Here is a 17,172-nt window from a genome sequence, read left to right on the forward strand (position 1 = left end):
ACGTCACCGTTTTCACGGCCGCATTTGACGGGTCCGTGAACCCGTTTTAGCGGCCGTGTGGTTTCCATGTGCACTCCGTGTTTCCGTTTCCATGCGCCGAGCATGGTACTGTCCAGGGTGAGAGTACCATGCTCGGCGCGCGGAAAATACAATTTTAATGTAATAAAATAAAATAAAAAGTTCATACTTACATTCCTCCTGTCCGGCCTTCAGCGATGACGTTCAATCCATGTCGCCGCTGCAGCCAATCACAGGCTGCCGCGGCCGCTGCAGCCAATCACAGGCGGCCGCTGCAGCCAATCACAGGCTGCCGCTGCCGCTGCAGCCAATCACAGGCTGCCGCGTCACAAAAGAAGGTCGGACTGGAGGAAGAAGAGGGACCCGTCACTAAGACAACGACCGGGTACGTATGAAATGCTTTTTATTTTATTTTTAATCAGCAGCCTCTTTTCTCTATCAATTATTGATAGAGACAAGTGGCTGCCGATTAGTATAATATTTTTCTAATGTTTTTCTGCCCGCCCGGCGGTTGCTAGGCAACGGCTCCGTCACACACGGATGGCACACGGATGGCACACGGATGCCTTCCGTGTGCCTTCAGTTTTTTTGACGGCCCCATTGACTTGCATGGGCCTCACGGTCACGGAATCCCGGACCAAAGTAGGACATGCTCTACTTTGGATCGGAAAGGAGCAACGGACCGTCAAAAAAACTGAAGTGTGCATGGCCCCATTGAAATGAATGGGTTCAGGGTGCTATCTGTGACAAAAACGGATAGCACCCTGAAGGAAAAAACTGAAGTGTGCATACGGACTTAGGAGTTAGGGTTCCAGGATTGTCAAGAGTGGGGTTGTTGGCATGTGTGGTGGAGTTAGAAAGGACACAAATGGAGAAAATGGCAATAGCAGTATACTTTACACAAAGTCTCTAAGTAAATTTGAGAAGCAGTGGGGCAAATGGATAGACCAACCAGGGCTGGCTTCAATGGGATTGGTGAGAGCGAGAGCACTGAATAAATTTATGCTTGGAAACGTGAGACAAGATAACTGGATATTATCATTAGGTGGAACAAGAAATAATACTAGAAATGCAGAGTGAAAAGACAGAAATATAGAGGAGGACTGTGCACTGTACATGGGGAGGAGGGGTTTGATTAAGTTGGTGGGAGGGAGAGGGAAGGGAAAGATAATATGCATTTCTGCTGAATGTTATATGTGATGCTATGACATATATGCATGTAATGCTGTACAAAATGTAATAATAAAAAAAAAAGATTGGAGAACAAAAAAAAAAAACTACGGTGAGGGATGACACTGCTAGCATCCGTCACGGCCTACGTTTGATGTATATACTTCGAAGAACTTTTTCCCTGATAGTAGTCAAAGTAGGCAAAAAATGCGATGTTAACATAGCCTTATTTAGTCGACTGCATGGAAGTGTTTAGAGATGAGCGAACCGGGACAACCGAACCCGGTTTCGGTCCGAACATCGGGAAAAGTTTGGTTTGCAGCGAATCCGAACTTCGCCGGGTTCGGCCGAACACGTTTTGACCGAGCCCGGTCAAAAATATTATACAAATCGGCAGCCACTTGTCTCTATCAATCACTGATAGAGAAAAGAGGCTGCTGATTAAAAATAAAATAAAAAGCATTTCATACGTACCCGGTCGTTGTCTTGGTGACGAGTGCCTCTTCTTCCTCCAGTCCGACCTTCTTTTCTGACGCGGCAGCCTGTGATTGGCTGTAGAGGCCTCTGCAGCCTGTGATTGGCTGCAGAGGCCGCGGCAGCCTGTGATTGGCTGCAGCGGTCACATGGGCTGTAACGTCATCCAGGAATGTCGGGCCGGATGTCGAGAGGGACGCGTCACCAAGGCAACGGCCAGGAGACCGGACTGGAGGAAGCAGAAAGTTCTCGGTAAGTGTGAACGTCTATTTTTTTTTACAGGTTAAGGTATGTGCACACGATAGCAGGCATTTACATCTGAAAAGACAGACTGTTTTCAGGAGAAAACAGCTGCCTCGTTTCAGCCGTAATTGCTCCTCCTCGCATTTTGCGAGGCTTCTCTGACAGCCTGAAATAGAGCATTTCAGGAGATGAGCGTGCAGATTCAGTGATGCTGTGAACTCTGCTCTTACCATTACGTAGCTCTCAGTCTGTTACCTCTCATCCACTCCTGTCCTCAATAACACCTTCACATGATTGGCAAGTCAACACGTAATGGTAAGAGCAGAGTTCACAGCAGCACAGAGTATTTCAGGAGATGAGCGTGCGGATCTTGTGTGGGGTGGTGACTTGCCAATCATGTGAAGGTGTTATTGAGGACAGGAGTGGAGGAGAGGTAACAGACTGAGAGCTACGTAATGGTAAGAGCAGAGTTCACAGCATCACTGAATCTGCATGCTCATCTCCTGAAATACTCTGTGCTGCCTTAAATTCTGTGGACAGGTCAGGATCCTGTTTCTTTTAAATGCTGCACTGTAGCGCAGCCTTATATAGTGGATCGAGCGGGTTCCCCAGCAGCATTTAAAAGAAACAGGATCCTGACCTGTCCACAGAGTTTAAGGCAGCACAGAGTATTTCAGGAGAGGAGCGTGTGATTGGCTGCAGAGGCGGTCACGTGGGATGAAGCGTCATCCCTGGAGGCCGGCCTTCTGACGTCATCCTGACGTGCGTGACCGCCACTACAGCCTGTGATTGGCTGCAGCGGCGACATGGATGAAACGTCATCGCTAGAGGCCGGACAGGAGGAATGTAAGTATGAACGTATTTATATATTTTTTTTATTACATTAAAATTGTATTTTCCGCGCGCCGAGCATGGTACTGTCCAGGTTGCTGAAAGAGTTAGTGCAGCCCATTAACTCTTTCAGCACCCTGGACAGTACCATGCTTGGCGCACAGAAATTACAGGTTCGGTCAGAACTAGTTCGGTCCGAATCAAACTTTTTCGTGAAATTCGGCGAACTAGCCGAACCGAACTTTTCATAAGTTCGCTCATCTCTTGAAGTGTTATTTGGCTAACATATGGCACTATTATTTGAGCATCATTCTGTATGGCGTGTTATTTGGTTAACATATGGCCCTATTATTTCGGCATCATTCTGTATGGAACTTTTAATTAGGACATCATGTGGGCGTGGGAGGGGATGCCAATAAAAGGTAACTCATTCAAACTAAACCAACATAAGGCCAGCCTTGGTACATTTTTTAAATAAGTTGTTACCATGTAAATAAATGTTATTATTAGTATTAACAGACGCCTTTACACATCACTCAGTTTATAATATAAAAAGTCAGCACGTTATAGTAGTATACGATCGTTAATGCACAGTCATGAATTTATCATATACTGCATGCACTCCTATAGCCATAATCTTGGTCACAATTCCTGTTCAATTAACAGAAATGGGAAGTGGAAGACTAAAAATCATGTCCAGGTTATTAAAAGTAACGGTCTTTTTATCCTTTCAGTGCACAGAAACTTATTTAATGTCTTAATACATTTTCTGCATTCCAAAATACGATCAATAGTATCCAGTGTGGTTTAGAATCAATAAACCACAGTCAAAGTGACACTATAAAGGCTGAGTGATATAAAAAAAATACACAGCAACCTCAGGGAACGACTTAGACTTCTTAATCTTGGCTTAAAATAGAATCACTGTACAATGCGTTACAGAGCGGCTTTAGAATTGTACAGTACCGAGGATGTATTATTATATAATATAGTTCATTATTGTATTAGATTTTATTAACTGTTTTTTCATTACTAGGGGAGCAGGAGGGTATTACTTAAAGTAAAATGTCACCAGATCAGCTGGTCCCAAACCATCACAACTGCCAGAGAATACTCTGGTTTGCTGATTGCCCTCATTGGAGAAGTTAGCTACTTCCTCCACCACTCCTAGAATTCCTTGTGTTTCAACTTGTCAACACAAAAATGGAGTAACCAAAAATTGTAGTCTTATAGACTATATTTAGAGGGAATGCTCTGGTCTGACTAACACATTCCTGATGGAAACATATACATACATATAGTTATTATTCTTCACAATTGACAGGCATAGATTCAATTAAGCTTGTCTCTGCACAGTGAGAAGAATGAGAGACAGTTCACTTACTGTGACTGACTGCCAGGGAGAGCTGAGAGTGGGATGGTTGAACTCTCTGGGTGACTGGGTGACAGCAAAATTAGCTCTATGACATCTAGTATGGCTGAGCTAGTATCAGTTTCTTCATGTCCCAGAAATTGAAGTAGAGTGAACTACCTGCATTTACTACATATAACGCCTCATGCATACGGTAGCACATGGAGTCTCTATGGTTCTGTATTATGAAGCTGTGGGCACTCCATATTCCGTAATATGGTGCCTCTGTGTGGAAGCCTATTCTATGTAAGCAATGCCTCTAGGTTAGAGTACCTCCCATATTACAATAAAATCAGGGGCATGTGGAGGTATAGTATGGGCCTATGGGAGTCTATGAGCCCCATTTTACTGGTCCTTAATACGCCCATGTGCATGAGGCCTGAGGAACACTGTAAAGCATATAATTCTGCTATGAAAACGTTATACAGGCAATACTTACAAGAGTTTCTATGGCAATGTGATAAATATACATCCCTATCTACATTACGTATAGAAGATTACTTATTCATATTGTAATACAATAGCTGATTCCTCCAACCGAACATTTCATGGCAGGATGAAGTGTGGGGGAAAAAAACTAAATATAAAGAAATTAATGATATCAGTGTATCTTGCTTGCCATGCAATGTCTCAATTGACTGTTGATAATGACTTAATCTGCGGAATGAGAAAGAGCAAGTGATTTGTGCTCTCTTTTTCTCGAAATACAGTGACCTTATGGTGCATCGTGAACTCTTGGCTGTGTATCTGCTAACCTTGTAAAGAATGAGATATATAGCAGTAACAGTAACCTCACAGCTGTCAGATATAGTATAACCTTCAAATCCCTAAAGTAATTCCATCTTCTGTTTGTGGTAATAAAAATGTAAAAAAATGATCATTAGAGATGAAGGAACGGGAAACTAAAGTCAAGTGTTAGAACATTGTTTCTCGCTGTCTGCTTCCACCCTTTTGGACTCCAGTACACTCAGCTGGATTAATGTGGCATGCTAGTGCTGCCCTTTCTAAATCCAGTTCATGTCCACAATTTATGAAGTTTTACCTTTTTTTAAAATAGAATAGACAAGATTTAGAAAAATAATCATGTGAAATAATATGTCATATGGTTTCACGAGAGAGGAAATGCCCTTCCGAAGAAGTCAAGTAAGAAGCAACTAAAAGAGCTTTTTCGTGAGACTTCCCATACATTGCAGCCATGGGTGTTGTGTTGCTTTATGATGTTAACCCTGTGTTTTACTGCAAATTTAAATTTGATCCTTTTAGTTGACAGTTTTTTCTTGATCCCTTTTTAACCCCAAGTTTTTTGGTTCATAAATATGATGCCAGAACTATTGTGACCTGCAGAGAGAGCAGCAGAAGAGAGGGCACGGTAGAATAAATGAAATTTAAGGTCAGAGCTAAACTAATCAAAAACTGCTCTACATAAAAAATTTATGCTCATAGGAATGTGTTGAATTTCTTGAAAATCACTGTAGGATGGTGGGTTGCTGATGTGTGGCGTATCCCAAACATAGCTCCATTCTGGTCTCATCAGACCAGAGAACATCCTCTCAAATGCCTTTTGGCAAATTGCAGCTGAGATGTCGCAAAGGTTGTCATAAGTCTCTTGATGGCCTCTCTCACTGGTGACCTTCCATGATGTTTTTGGTTGAGATTGAAACATTCCTATAGGCGCTCAGGACTAGACTGGCATCCAGTCAGTCCTTGTTTTTCTCAGAAGAGTTGTGTCTCTGGATAAGGCTGGGTTCACATATGTCAGTTATATTCAGCCACTTGTTCTATGCCGGAGACAGACACAATTAATGAAATGCCGCTCAGGAATTTGTGGTAAAAACATGTGCGCCAAATAACGCAGCGTGTACCAGAATATCTACGGCTCTGTACATTGGACTTGTAGAAATCTGTGTGCCGCCGTATAGGCTCCATCTACTCAGATCTACCGAAAACGTCTTTAATATCTTATTCTTCAGGTTGAAGTCCCAGACCTCTGTATAAAGAGCTTCTCAGTGTACTCATATGGACTTTGGTCTCATTGAAGCAATCCAAATTTCATCTTTTATTTTCTTACCTGTTTTTGAAAAATGAATCCTGGTTGCTATGAAACCCTGTGTCCCAGTAATGACTTTGAGCTGGCAGAGCAATTTCGAAGAAGTGTTGTTTTGAAGCCACATGCCGAGGAGCTCTTCTCGCCTGAATCCTGTATCCAAAACCACTGATAGCTCAGAGGAATAATGTATTCACAATCTTGCCATTTTGCAATCAATTATAAACATTTTATTTTGTGATTTTATTGTGCTAGAGTATTAAAGGGAATGTGACGCTAGAAAGAAATGTATTTTTTTTTAGTTAAACAATTAGTGTATAGGTGATTAAACATTGTTCTAATTTTTTTAATTTTTTTCACGAGTCAGGAAATATTATAAATTAGATTCTAATTTATAATATTTCCCAGTGCTGGTCACTAGATGGAGCAATTCCCAAAATTGCAGCATTGCATGTGGTAAAGCAACCACATTGCTTTATGCTGCAAAATTTGAGAAAACTCACTCGCTCTAGTGAGCTCTCAGAATCCCCCCTCCTTTATCCTGGCTAGTGCCGGGAGAAACGAGGGGATTGAACGGTCTAACCTCCTACACTGTGTGTCGTCATTTTTTGAGCTAACACACAGTGTAGAAGGTTTACATACACTAGTAAACACACAGTAAAACACTTACATACACAGAAATAACTTACCTGCTCCAGTCGCCGCCGCTCCCTCCGGTCCGTCCGCTCCGTCTGCTACCGCCGCTCCAAATGCACAAGTCCGGAAGCCGCGACCAGAAGTAGTAATCTTACTGTCCGGCCGCGACTTCCGGTCTACAGGAAAATGGCGCCGGACGGCGCACAGTTCAACTTGGACTGTGTGGGAGCAGCGCATGTGACGTTCCCACACAGATGGCGTGCAGCATAGTGGATGGAACGGGCCCCGTTCGCATTCACTATGGGACTGTAGCTGCCGTATTCCATGTCTGTATGTGTCGTTAATCGACACATACAGAAATGGAAAAAAAAATGGCAGCCCCCATAGGGAAGAAAAAGTGAAAAAATAAAAAAAAGTAAAACACAAACACACAAATAAATATAAAAGTTTTTAATAAAACACTAAAATCAAACTGATGTAAAAAATTTTTTTTTCGTGACACTGTTCCTTTAAGGTATTAGATTGCCTTAATTGTGTCTCCAACTTTAAACATATTGTTATTTTTAGAAATGACACAATTTCTGTGCCGACTAATTTCTTAATATATCTTTATAGAAGTTGGAGCTCCATTTTTCTGTTACAGAGCTCCTAATTCTCTGCAGAGCCTTAGACTTGCATGATAAATTTCTAATCCGCCAATGGATTTATTGTTGAGATCAATGGGAGCTGTATAAATCCATCTTCCGAAAGCGCCCCTAGTGATGGCTGCAGACAATCAGAATGTCATCATCTGACAGTATTACTGTGTGAAGAGAAGCAAGGGTTTTGGAGCTCTGACAAAAAAACAGGACCTAAAAACACATTTTCATGGTAGAGACACACAGGGCGAATACGCTACGTAAAAGCACACAACGTAGCCATCCAGGAGAATTATGTAGACCGAGGAAATACTGCAGGATAAAAAAAACTACAGTTTATACTTACCACCCTGCCGTTGTCATGGCAACACATCCCTCTGTTCTAAGCACATCCAGGCCTCCTGGGATGGGTGGACACATGAAGGTTTATATATAACACATGTGGATCAACCTGCGGTTGTTTTTTCGGCTAATTTAAAATCAGTTCTGGATTATCCTGAATGTTGCACAAGGAAAGTTGGATAAAAAGGTTAGTTTGGGCCGTATCGCCGGTCCGATATCATGTCGACTTTTGGAGAATCTTAGGATTTCTCCTTTTGGGAGTGTGCCTAAAAAGGATCCAGAAAATACAGGCTTATCCATCATTTGTTTTTTCCAGAAGGTGAATCAGTCAATGATGGCATCCCAAAGGAGGAGTCAGTTGTATCTTACGTTTATTTCGACTGAGCCGTGCAAGTAGTTTCTAAGGCAGGCCCAGGGGCGCTTTTACCAAAATCAGATATAGAATCTGCCCTCCAGGTCCTTCTTATCCTTCCGTGCTGTTTTCATCTCCTGGGCTGTTAATTGGATGGTCTGTATTACGTTGATCTTTCTTTGCCCATGTGTTGCTCTATAACTTTTCGTTATTTTGAGATGTTTAGCACATTGAGTGGGTAGTCAAATCTGAGTTTGGGAACCTGGCAGTAATACATTACCTGGACAACTTCTTGTTTGTAGGTCCTAAAATTTCACCTGTATGTACTTATACGTTGGATTCTTTTAGTTTTTTTCATGTCCCTTTTTAGATTTCCGTTGTCTGAAGACAAAACTGAAGGCCCAAAAACAATTTTGCCATTCTTGGGTATGATAGATACGGAACGGATGGTCCTTAGCCTCCCAGAGGGTGTTATCTCGCCTCTAGGACTCCATCAGTCAATGTCTCGAGGCTCATAAAATTACCTTGAGAGAATTGCAATCTAATTTTCGCGTGTCGCATATTTCCAATGGGAAGACGTTTTTCACACCGGTTGTTGATGGAGACTGCAGGATTTACTAAACCTCATCAACATATTGGGTTGTCTAAAGTTTTAAAATATGATTTGAGAATGTGGCAAACCTTTTTGTCTTCCTACGCAGGGCTTTCCTGTTTCCCCAAACAGGAGATCGGCAACGGCAATTTGGACATGTATACTAATGCTACGGGATCACAGGGTTATGGGCTATTTTTGGGGTAAAACGGTCCACACAATCCTGGCCTCCGAAATGTGTAAAAAAAAAGTTTTATAAAGAACTTTTCCCGATAGTGGTGTCTTTGTAAATATGGTGTGCTGAGATGTAGAATGTGGTAATAAACTGCTGTTTGGTTACATGGCAGGGCCCAGAAAGGAAGGAGCACCATATGGCTTTTGAAGCTCAAGTTTTGCTGGAATGGTTTTCGGGAGCCATGTCACATTTGCAAAGCCCCTGCGGGACCAAAAACAGTGGAAATCTCCGAAAAGTGACCCCATTTGGAAAACGACACCCCTGAAGGAATGTATCAAGGGGTATAGTGAGCATTTTGACCCCATAGTTTTTTTGCTTAATTTAGTGGAGTTACGCCGTGAAAATGAAAATCTAGGTTTTTTTAATAAAATGAAGTTTTAGCTCAGATTTTTCCATTTTCACAATAGATAAAGGAGAAAAATACACCCCAACATTTGTAACGTGAACTCTTCTGAGCACGGCAATACCCCATATTTAGTGATAAACTGCTGTTTGGACTCACAGCAGGGCTCAGAAGGGAAGGAGCACCCTTTGGCTTTTGGAGTTCACGTTTTGCTGGAATGGTTTTTGGTTGCCATGTCACATTTGCAAAGCCCCTTAGGGACCAAAACAGTGGAAACCCCCAAAAGTAACCTTTGGGAAACTAAAGCCCTCAAGGAATTTATCGAGGGGTATAGTGAGCATTTAGACCACACAGATTTTTTTGTGGAATTAGGTCTTGAAAATGCATATCAACAATTTTTGCACTAAAATGTTGACATTTTTCATTTTTACAAGGGTTAAAGGAGAAAAAGCACTCCAATATTTGTAAAGCAATCTCTCCCGAGTTTGGCAATATCCCACATGTGGTCATAAACTGCTGTTTGGATACACGACAGGGCTCAGAAAGCTAGGAGCGCTACTTGGCATGCAGATTTTGCTGGAATGGTTTTTGGGTGCTATGTCGCATTTGAAAAACCCCTGCGGGACCAAATCAGTTGGAACCCCCCAAAAGTGACCCCATTCGGGAAACTACACCCCTGAAGGAATTTATCAAGTGGTATAGTGAGCACTTTGACCCCACAGGCTTTTTGCTGAATTTAGTGGAATTATGCTGTGAAATAGAAAATTAATTTTTTTTCTGACAAAACTTTTTAATTTTTACAAGGAATAAAGGGGAAAAAGCACCCCTACATTTGAAAAGCAATTTCTCCAGATTATGGCAATACTCCATATGGGGTCATAAACTGCTGTTTGGACACACGATAGGGTGCAATTTGGCATGCAGATTTTGCTGGCTTGGTTTTTGGGCACCATGTTGCATTTGAAAAACCTTGAGGTACCAGAGTACAGTGGAAGATTGGGAGTCTATGTGAAGCCTTGTGTAGATTTATAGACTTTTACCTTAGACCCCATGTCGAGACCCTTCCCTCCTATACCCGTGACTCTACTGATATTTTGCTATCTCTGGAAGGCTTGAAATTTGAACATGACATGTATATAGTCACAAGTGATGTTGAGTCCCTGTATACTTGCATCCATCATAACCATGGCCTGCAGGCATGTAAATTCTTTTTGCAGGCTGGGAGCCTGGCACCTGATCTTGCTGAACTTGTCCTTGAGTTACTGGAATTTGTGCTTTGTCACAATTTCTTTGTTTTCAAGGACAAGTATTATCTACAGAGCCGTGGTACGGCTATGGGGGCCACTTGTGCCCCATCATATGCTAACCTTTTTATGGGTTTTTGGGAACGACAAATGATCTTGAGTGACCATAACCCTTATGAATCCTCTGTTATTTCATGGAGGCGATTTATAGATGACGTGCTGTTCATATGGCAGGGCTGTGAGCGGGACTTGACATCATTTCTTGACTATTTGAATGATAACGACATGAATGTCAAACTTGTCAGTAAGTATAGCCAAACCGAGATAGAATTTTTGGACCTCAAAATTCAGATTGAACCAGATGGTCGGGTGGTGACCGATATATTTAGGAAAGACACCTCCGTAAACTCCTATTTGAAGGCTGACTCCTCACATCCAAAACATGTTATCAAGGCTATACCTAGGGGACAATTTATACGTGCAAGACGTATTTGTTCCTCGGATACATGTTTTGAGAATAGATCTAAAGACTTAACTGAAAGATTTCTGAAACGAGGTTATGACAATACTCATGTCAAACGGGAATATGAGTATGCAAGGACCCTGAAAAGAAATGATCTTCTGAAACCCAAAACAAAAAAACAACTAAATGATACCACTGTGAGATTTATCTCCAAATTTAATAATAATTGGAACTCTATTCGTAACATCTTTCAGAAACATTGGTCTATATTACTTATGGATAAAAGATTAGGAAAGATACTGAATGATAGTCCAGCGATGACATCACGCCGAAGCCCGAATTTACGGGATATGTTGGTTCGGAGTTATTATGTTCCCCCTATGAACAAATATTTATTTGGATCTAGGGGATCCAGATGGGGCAATGTACCTTGTGGATCCTGTGGTGCTTGCCCAGTAATGGAGAGAACTGATTCCTTTTTAGGGTCAGATCGTGCGAGATCTTTTAGCATAGTACACTTCATAAATTGTAATTGTAATGATGGGGGTAGGGAAACAGACAAGTGAGCCCTAATCTACCCGCCACTCAGTCCCTGCCTACTTGCAACGACCCGCCCTAGGCGACGGGGTACAACTGGGCGACGGTCCCTACGCTCAATAAGTGCACGACAGACAAACAGACAAGGGTACACAGAAGCAAAGGGAAATGGGGCAACACCGTGAACAACAAGAGTGGTGAACGAGCCGAGTCAAACCAGGAGTGTACGAGGTACAAAACGCAGAGCAGGAGAGTAGTGAACAAGCCGAGTCAAACCAGAAGTGTACGAGGTACCAAACGCAGAGCAGGAGAGTAGTCAGTAAGCCAGGGTCATATGAAGCAGGGTCAAATAGTACAGAAGCTGCAGCAGGGCTAGGAAACCAAACAGAAGAATCACAAGCAAGGAGGAACAGGAAAGGCAGGTATAAATAGACAGAGGGCGGGAGCTAGCTCCGTCTGGCCAGGCTCTCCCACTCCTAAGCCTGCCATCCTGAGTGGTGGAAGATGGAGTCAGTCTCACAGACATAGAAGCAGGTGCAGACTGATTACCTATGGGCGTATACACAGAAGCTGTGCCTGGCAGATCCTTAACAGTAATGTGCGGAATGTGATCTATCACGCGCAGTGTCCCTGTAATAAAATCTATGTGGGGATGACCACGAGGGAGTTAAAAGTGCGCGTGATAGAGCACATTCGGGACATTAAGGGGATTACCAATGGAGAGTTTGATGAAGGTTTCGGTGATCGTAGTAAGCCACTGGCTAGGCACTTTAGGGACTACCATGATAGAAATTGGAGGCAGCTCAAAATCAAGGGGATTGATCGAATCTATCAGGGGAATCGTGGGGTGATGTCTTTAGGGACCTTTTGCGGAAGGATACTAAATGGATTGTGATCTTGGATACTATGTCTCCTAAAGGCCTAAATTAATCTCAAAGCTTTGCATCCTTCTTGTAAGTATTGTTTTATTTATTTTTTATATATTTTTTTATTTATATTTTTGCTACTCTGACTAGATCCCGTTTGACTGATTCTGATATGAATCCAATTACCAATGACCTGTACAACTGTGTGACGATGCGATGGAAAAGATAATGGATGATGAGAAGAATCACCACTATGAAATTTATACCATTATTTGGTTTAATGTAATTTCATCTGTGAATGTTACCTGTCTTTTGACAGGGTTGATATCTGTTCTGTATTTCTCATATTTATTGCATAGATTGATGTAGTGGATAGGCATTTGGTTGTCATATGTGTTCATCCTAATGATATTATGTTATAGTTGTTTACAATGTATTTGTATGATGTGTATGTATGACAATTTTTGGGCGCATGAATGTATATGTATAATATATTTATGGAATACTCACTGAGTTGTTGTGCCCAGGATTTTCGTATACATGTGTGGATATATTTGTTTATCATATAATTTATATAAAATAATATATTTTTTGTAGTTTTGTTTTGTATTTTGTTTTTTAATTATTGTATGTATATTTATTATTTATTTGTGGAAATATATTTGAAACCATTTCATAGTGGTATATGGTATAGTACATGTCCATAATATGCACAATTATATAATTATTTATATATTTTTGATTAAGGCACTATTTTTATGTAATACACATATATATATAAATAATTTTTCCTGGTTGGTATGTGATTGCTTCGGCGATCGCCTGGCTGTCTGGCAGGTGGTTGGGACCCGGTGTACGTTCCTGAGCGGAGGGCCCCCGCTTGGTGGGTATCCCGGGTGTCCGCCACTTGTGGGACTTTCATATGCTTTCGCTGTGGCATTCACTGGCTCACCGTGGAATTTTTCACATTTTCACATTTTTATACTTATGAATTTGTATATTTTATATATTTTTTTATATATACAAATTATTATTTACAATTTGTCATATTATATATGGCTGAATTGTATAACACATTGGTGTTATATATGAATTTGTGTATTATTACACTTTTTATATATATATATATATATATATATATATATATATATATATATATATATATATATACATTTGATGTATTACACTTTATCCATTATTTTGTTTTTTATGTATCATATATATATATATATTTTTTCATATTTTTTCATTTTTTTCATTATTTATGATTTATATGTTTTAGTTATTTAAATATGCATGTGTATGTTATCTTTGAGCGCAATTGTTTGGTATGTTTGGGGTATGCACATATAGTGCTACCAATTGTGTACACATTGGCACAGTACAGTTTTACATCACATTTCATTGAGATATATATATTCTGTGCAACGCATTTATATGCATCATATAACTGGTGACACATACTGAAAATGGCATCGTATGGGTCGGTATTAGTACAACATTAAAAATTTTAATATTTTTAAATCGATGTTTGATCCACAATCCCTCGGAGTGATAAGGTTATTTTCACTTTACTAAGGAATCTTTTGTACATGAATTATGTCCGAGATGTGTGCACTTGCGCGCTGCGGCACTTACCGTCCTCAGACCGGAAGCTGTCTGGATAATGACGGGCATCGCTGTTATGCTCTGCATTCAGAGGTGTTCGTCATGACGCTGACGGGATGACGTCGGTGGGTGTGAGCGGTGCGCGGCGCACCATTGGTTACAGGTGTTTTCCTATAGTTTATTTAAAATGAAGCTGTTAGAGTAGCTATTACACCTCCTGACGAAGGTTGCGAAACGCGCGTCGAGGTGCTCGGTGTCCAGGTGCCTTACTATATACTCACCATGTCCTCCTCAGGTATGCTAAACTAAAAGCATTAGTTACTCCTATACATTAATTGTTGCCATTTGTAGTGTTATCCTTCTCATACTGCTTTTAGCAGGATTACCAGCATGGTCATGTTGTCTAAATAAATTTACTGCACTGTGATCTTAATTGCCATTACAGATCGTGCTTTATAATCTGTGCCATATGAATACATATGTTATTCACTTCACCTGAGGTGTATTTGCATTTCATGAGGAGTCATTACCATTCATGATTTATGACATCATATTAGAGGTTACCTGGCTTTCTTTTATATATTTTATATGTCTATAGTATATACTTTGGAGGGGGGTTATTTTTGTATTTTTGTATTGATGTATAATAAATTGTAAAGTATTAAAATAAAATTGTATTTTGACAAATATAATTGCATGATATCAAGATCTCTTTTTTGGTTTAATATATGTGAATATTGTGGTATCTTGAGTATAATAAATTGGCAAGAAATATATTTATATAGGTAATAATACAGTGGAAGCCACCAGGAAATTACCCCATTTTAGAAACTACACCCCTCAAGGCATTTATCATTTGCCTGGACATATGACAGGGCTCACGAGTGAAGAGCACCATGCGCATTTGATGTCTATTTTGGTGATTTTCACAGCATTGGCTCTGGGGTCAAATAGTAAAACAAACCCCCAAGTAGTGACCCCTATTTTGGAAACTACACCTTTAAGGCATTTTAAGGGGTGAAGTGAGCATTCTGACCCCACAGGTGTTTTTTTCATTAGAAATTAATGCGCAGCGGATGGAGCAATGTGAAAATTGCAATTTTCCACTGATATGCCAATTTAGTGCACAATATGCTGTGCCCAGTTTGTACCACCAAAGACAAATACGTCATGAAATGTTAAACAGGTTCCCCCGGGTATGGCGATGACAAATACCTCATGAAATGTTAAGCGGGTTCCCCCAGTATGGCGATGCCATATATGTGGATGTGAACTGCTGTTTGGGCATTCTGTAGGGTTCAGAAGGGAGGGAGCACCATTTGGCTTTTGGAGCGCAAATTTAGCTTAGTAGTTGTTCTGTTTGGGGTTTTGCTGGTACTTCACTTTATAATGTGGGGGTATATGTAAGCTATGCAGAGAACATCAGGGCATAATAAGATGGTATAATAATATGGTAAATAAATAATAATTCATAGATATGTGGTCAGTGTCGTACTGATAAATGGTGCCCGATCTTATCCGCTTTTGGAATGCTCTGCACATCATTTTGCATCGCTATATTCTGAGAGCCAGAACTTTTTTATTTTTTCACCACCGGAGCTGTGTGAGGGCTTATTTGCTGCTTGACAATCTGTAGTTTTCATTGGTACCATTTTGGAGTACATGCGATTTTTTGTTCACTTTTTATTCCATTTATTTGGCAAGCAAGGTGACCAAAAACCAGCAATTCTGACAATGTTTTTTATTCCTTTTTTTATAGTGTTCACCGTGGGCCATAAATGACAATTTTACTTTATTCTGCAGGTCGATATGATTACGGCGATTCCAAATGTATATTATTTTTTTACGTTTTGCAGCATTTGCACAATTAGGGCATGACCACACGTGGCGGATTTCCTCCGCAACTGTCCGCATCAATGCCGCACCTAATCCGGGTTGCGGATTACGGCTGCGGATCTGCCCAAAATGTGCAGTAAATTGATGCGGACTAGCTGCTGCGGACTGCGGTAAAAGTGCTTCCCTTCTCTCTATCAGTGCAGGATAGAGAGAAGGGACAGCACTTTCCCTAGTGAAAGTAAACGAATTTCATACTTACCGGCCGTTGTCTTGGTGACGCGTCCCTCTTTCGGCATCCAGCCCTACCTCCCTGGATGACGCGGCAGTCCATGTGACCGCTGCAGCCTGTGATTGGCTGCAGCCGTCACTTAGACTGAAACGTCATCCTGGGAAGCCGGACTGGAGACAGAAGCAGGGAGTTCTCGGTAAGTATGAACTTCTATTTTTTTACAGGTTGCTGTATATTGGGATCGGTAGTCACTGTCCAGGGTGCAGAAACAGTTACTGCCGATCGCTTAACTCTTTCAGCACCCTGGACAGTGACTATTTACTGACGTCTCCTAGCAACGCTCCCGTAATTCCGGGAGCCCCATTGACTTCCTCAGTCTGGCTGTAGACCTAGAAATACATAGGTCCAGCCAGAATGAAGAAATGTCATGTTAAAAAAGCAAGGCGCATCCGCAGCACACATAACATGTACATGACAGCTGCGGACTTCATTGCGGAATTTAGAATCTCCATTGAAGTCAATGGAGAAATTCCGCCATGAGTCCGCAACCAGTCCGCCACTGCTCCGCAACAGACAGAGCATGCTGCTGACACCAAATTCCGCTCTTCAGCCTATGCTCCGCAGCGGAATTTTACTCAACGTCTAAACGAACACTTCTAAATTAAAGTGGAAGTCAATGGAGAAACGGCTCCGCTGCGGATTAACGCTGCAGAGTGTCCGCAGCGGAATTCAAGTGAAATTCCACCACGTGTGAACCCAGCCTAAATACACTTATTTTGTTTTTATTTCTTTTTTATCACCATATTCTGAGAGCAATAACGTTTTTATTTTTCAGTCAAAAAAGCTATGAAAGGGATTGCTTTTTGCAAGACTGGTTGTAGTTTTTATTGGTACTGTCTTGTGGTATATATGACTTTTTGATCACTTTTTATTCCATTGTTTGGGAGGGGTGGTGAGAAAAAAAAAAGAGATTTTGTCATTGATTATTTTTTTTTGCAGTGTTTACCATGCGGGAAAAATAACATGACAGTTTTATAGTTGGGGTCGTTACGGACGCGGC

This window comes from Rhinoderma darwinii, chromosome 4 (assembly GCF_050947455.1).
Source record: "Rhinoderma darwinii isolate aRhiDar2 chromosome 4, aRhiDar2.hap1, whole genome shotgun sequence".
NCBI lineage: Eukaryota > Metazoa > Chordata > Amphibia > Anura > Rhinodermatidae > Rhinoderma > Rhinoderma darwinii.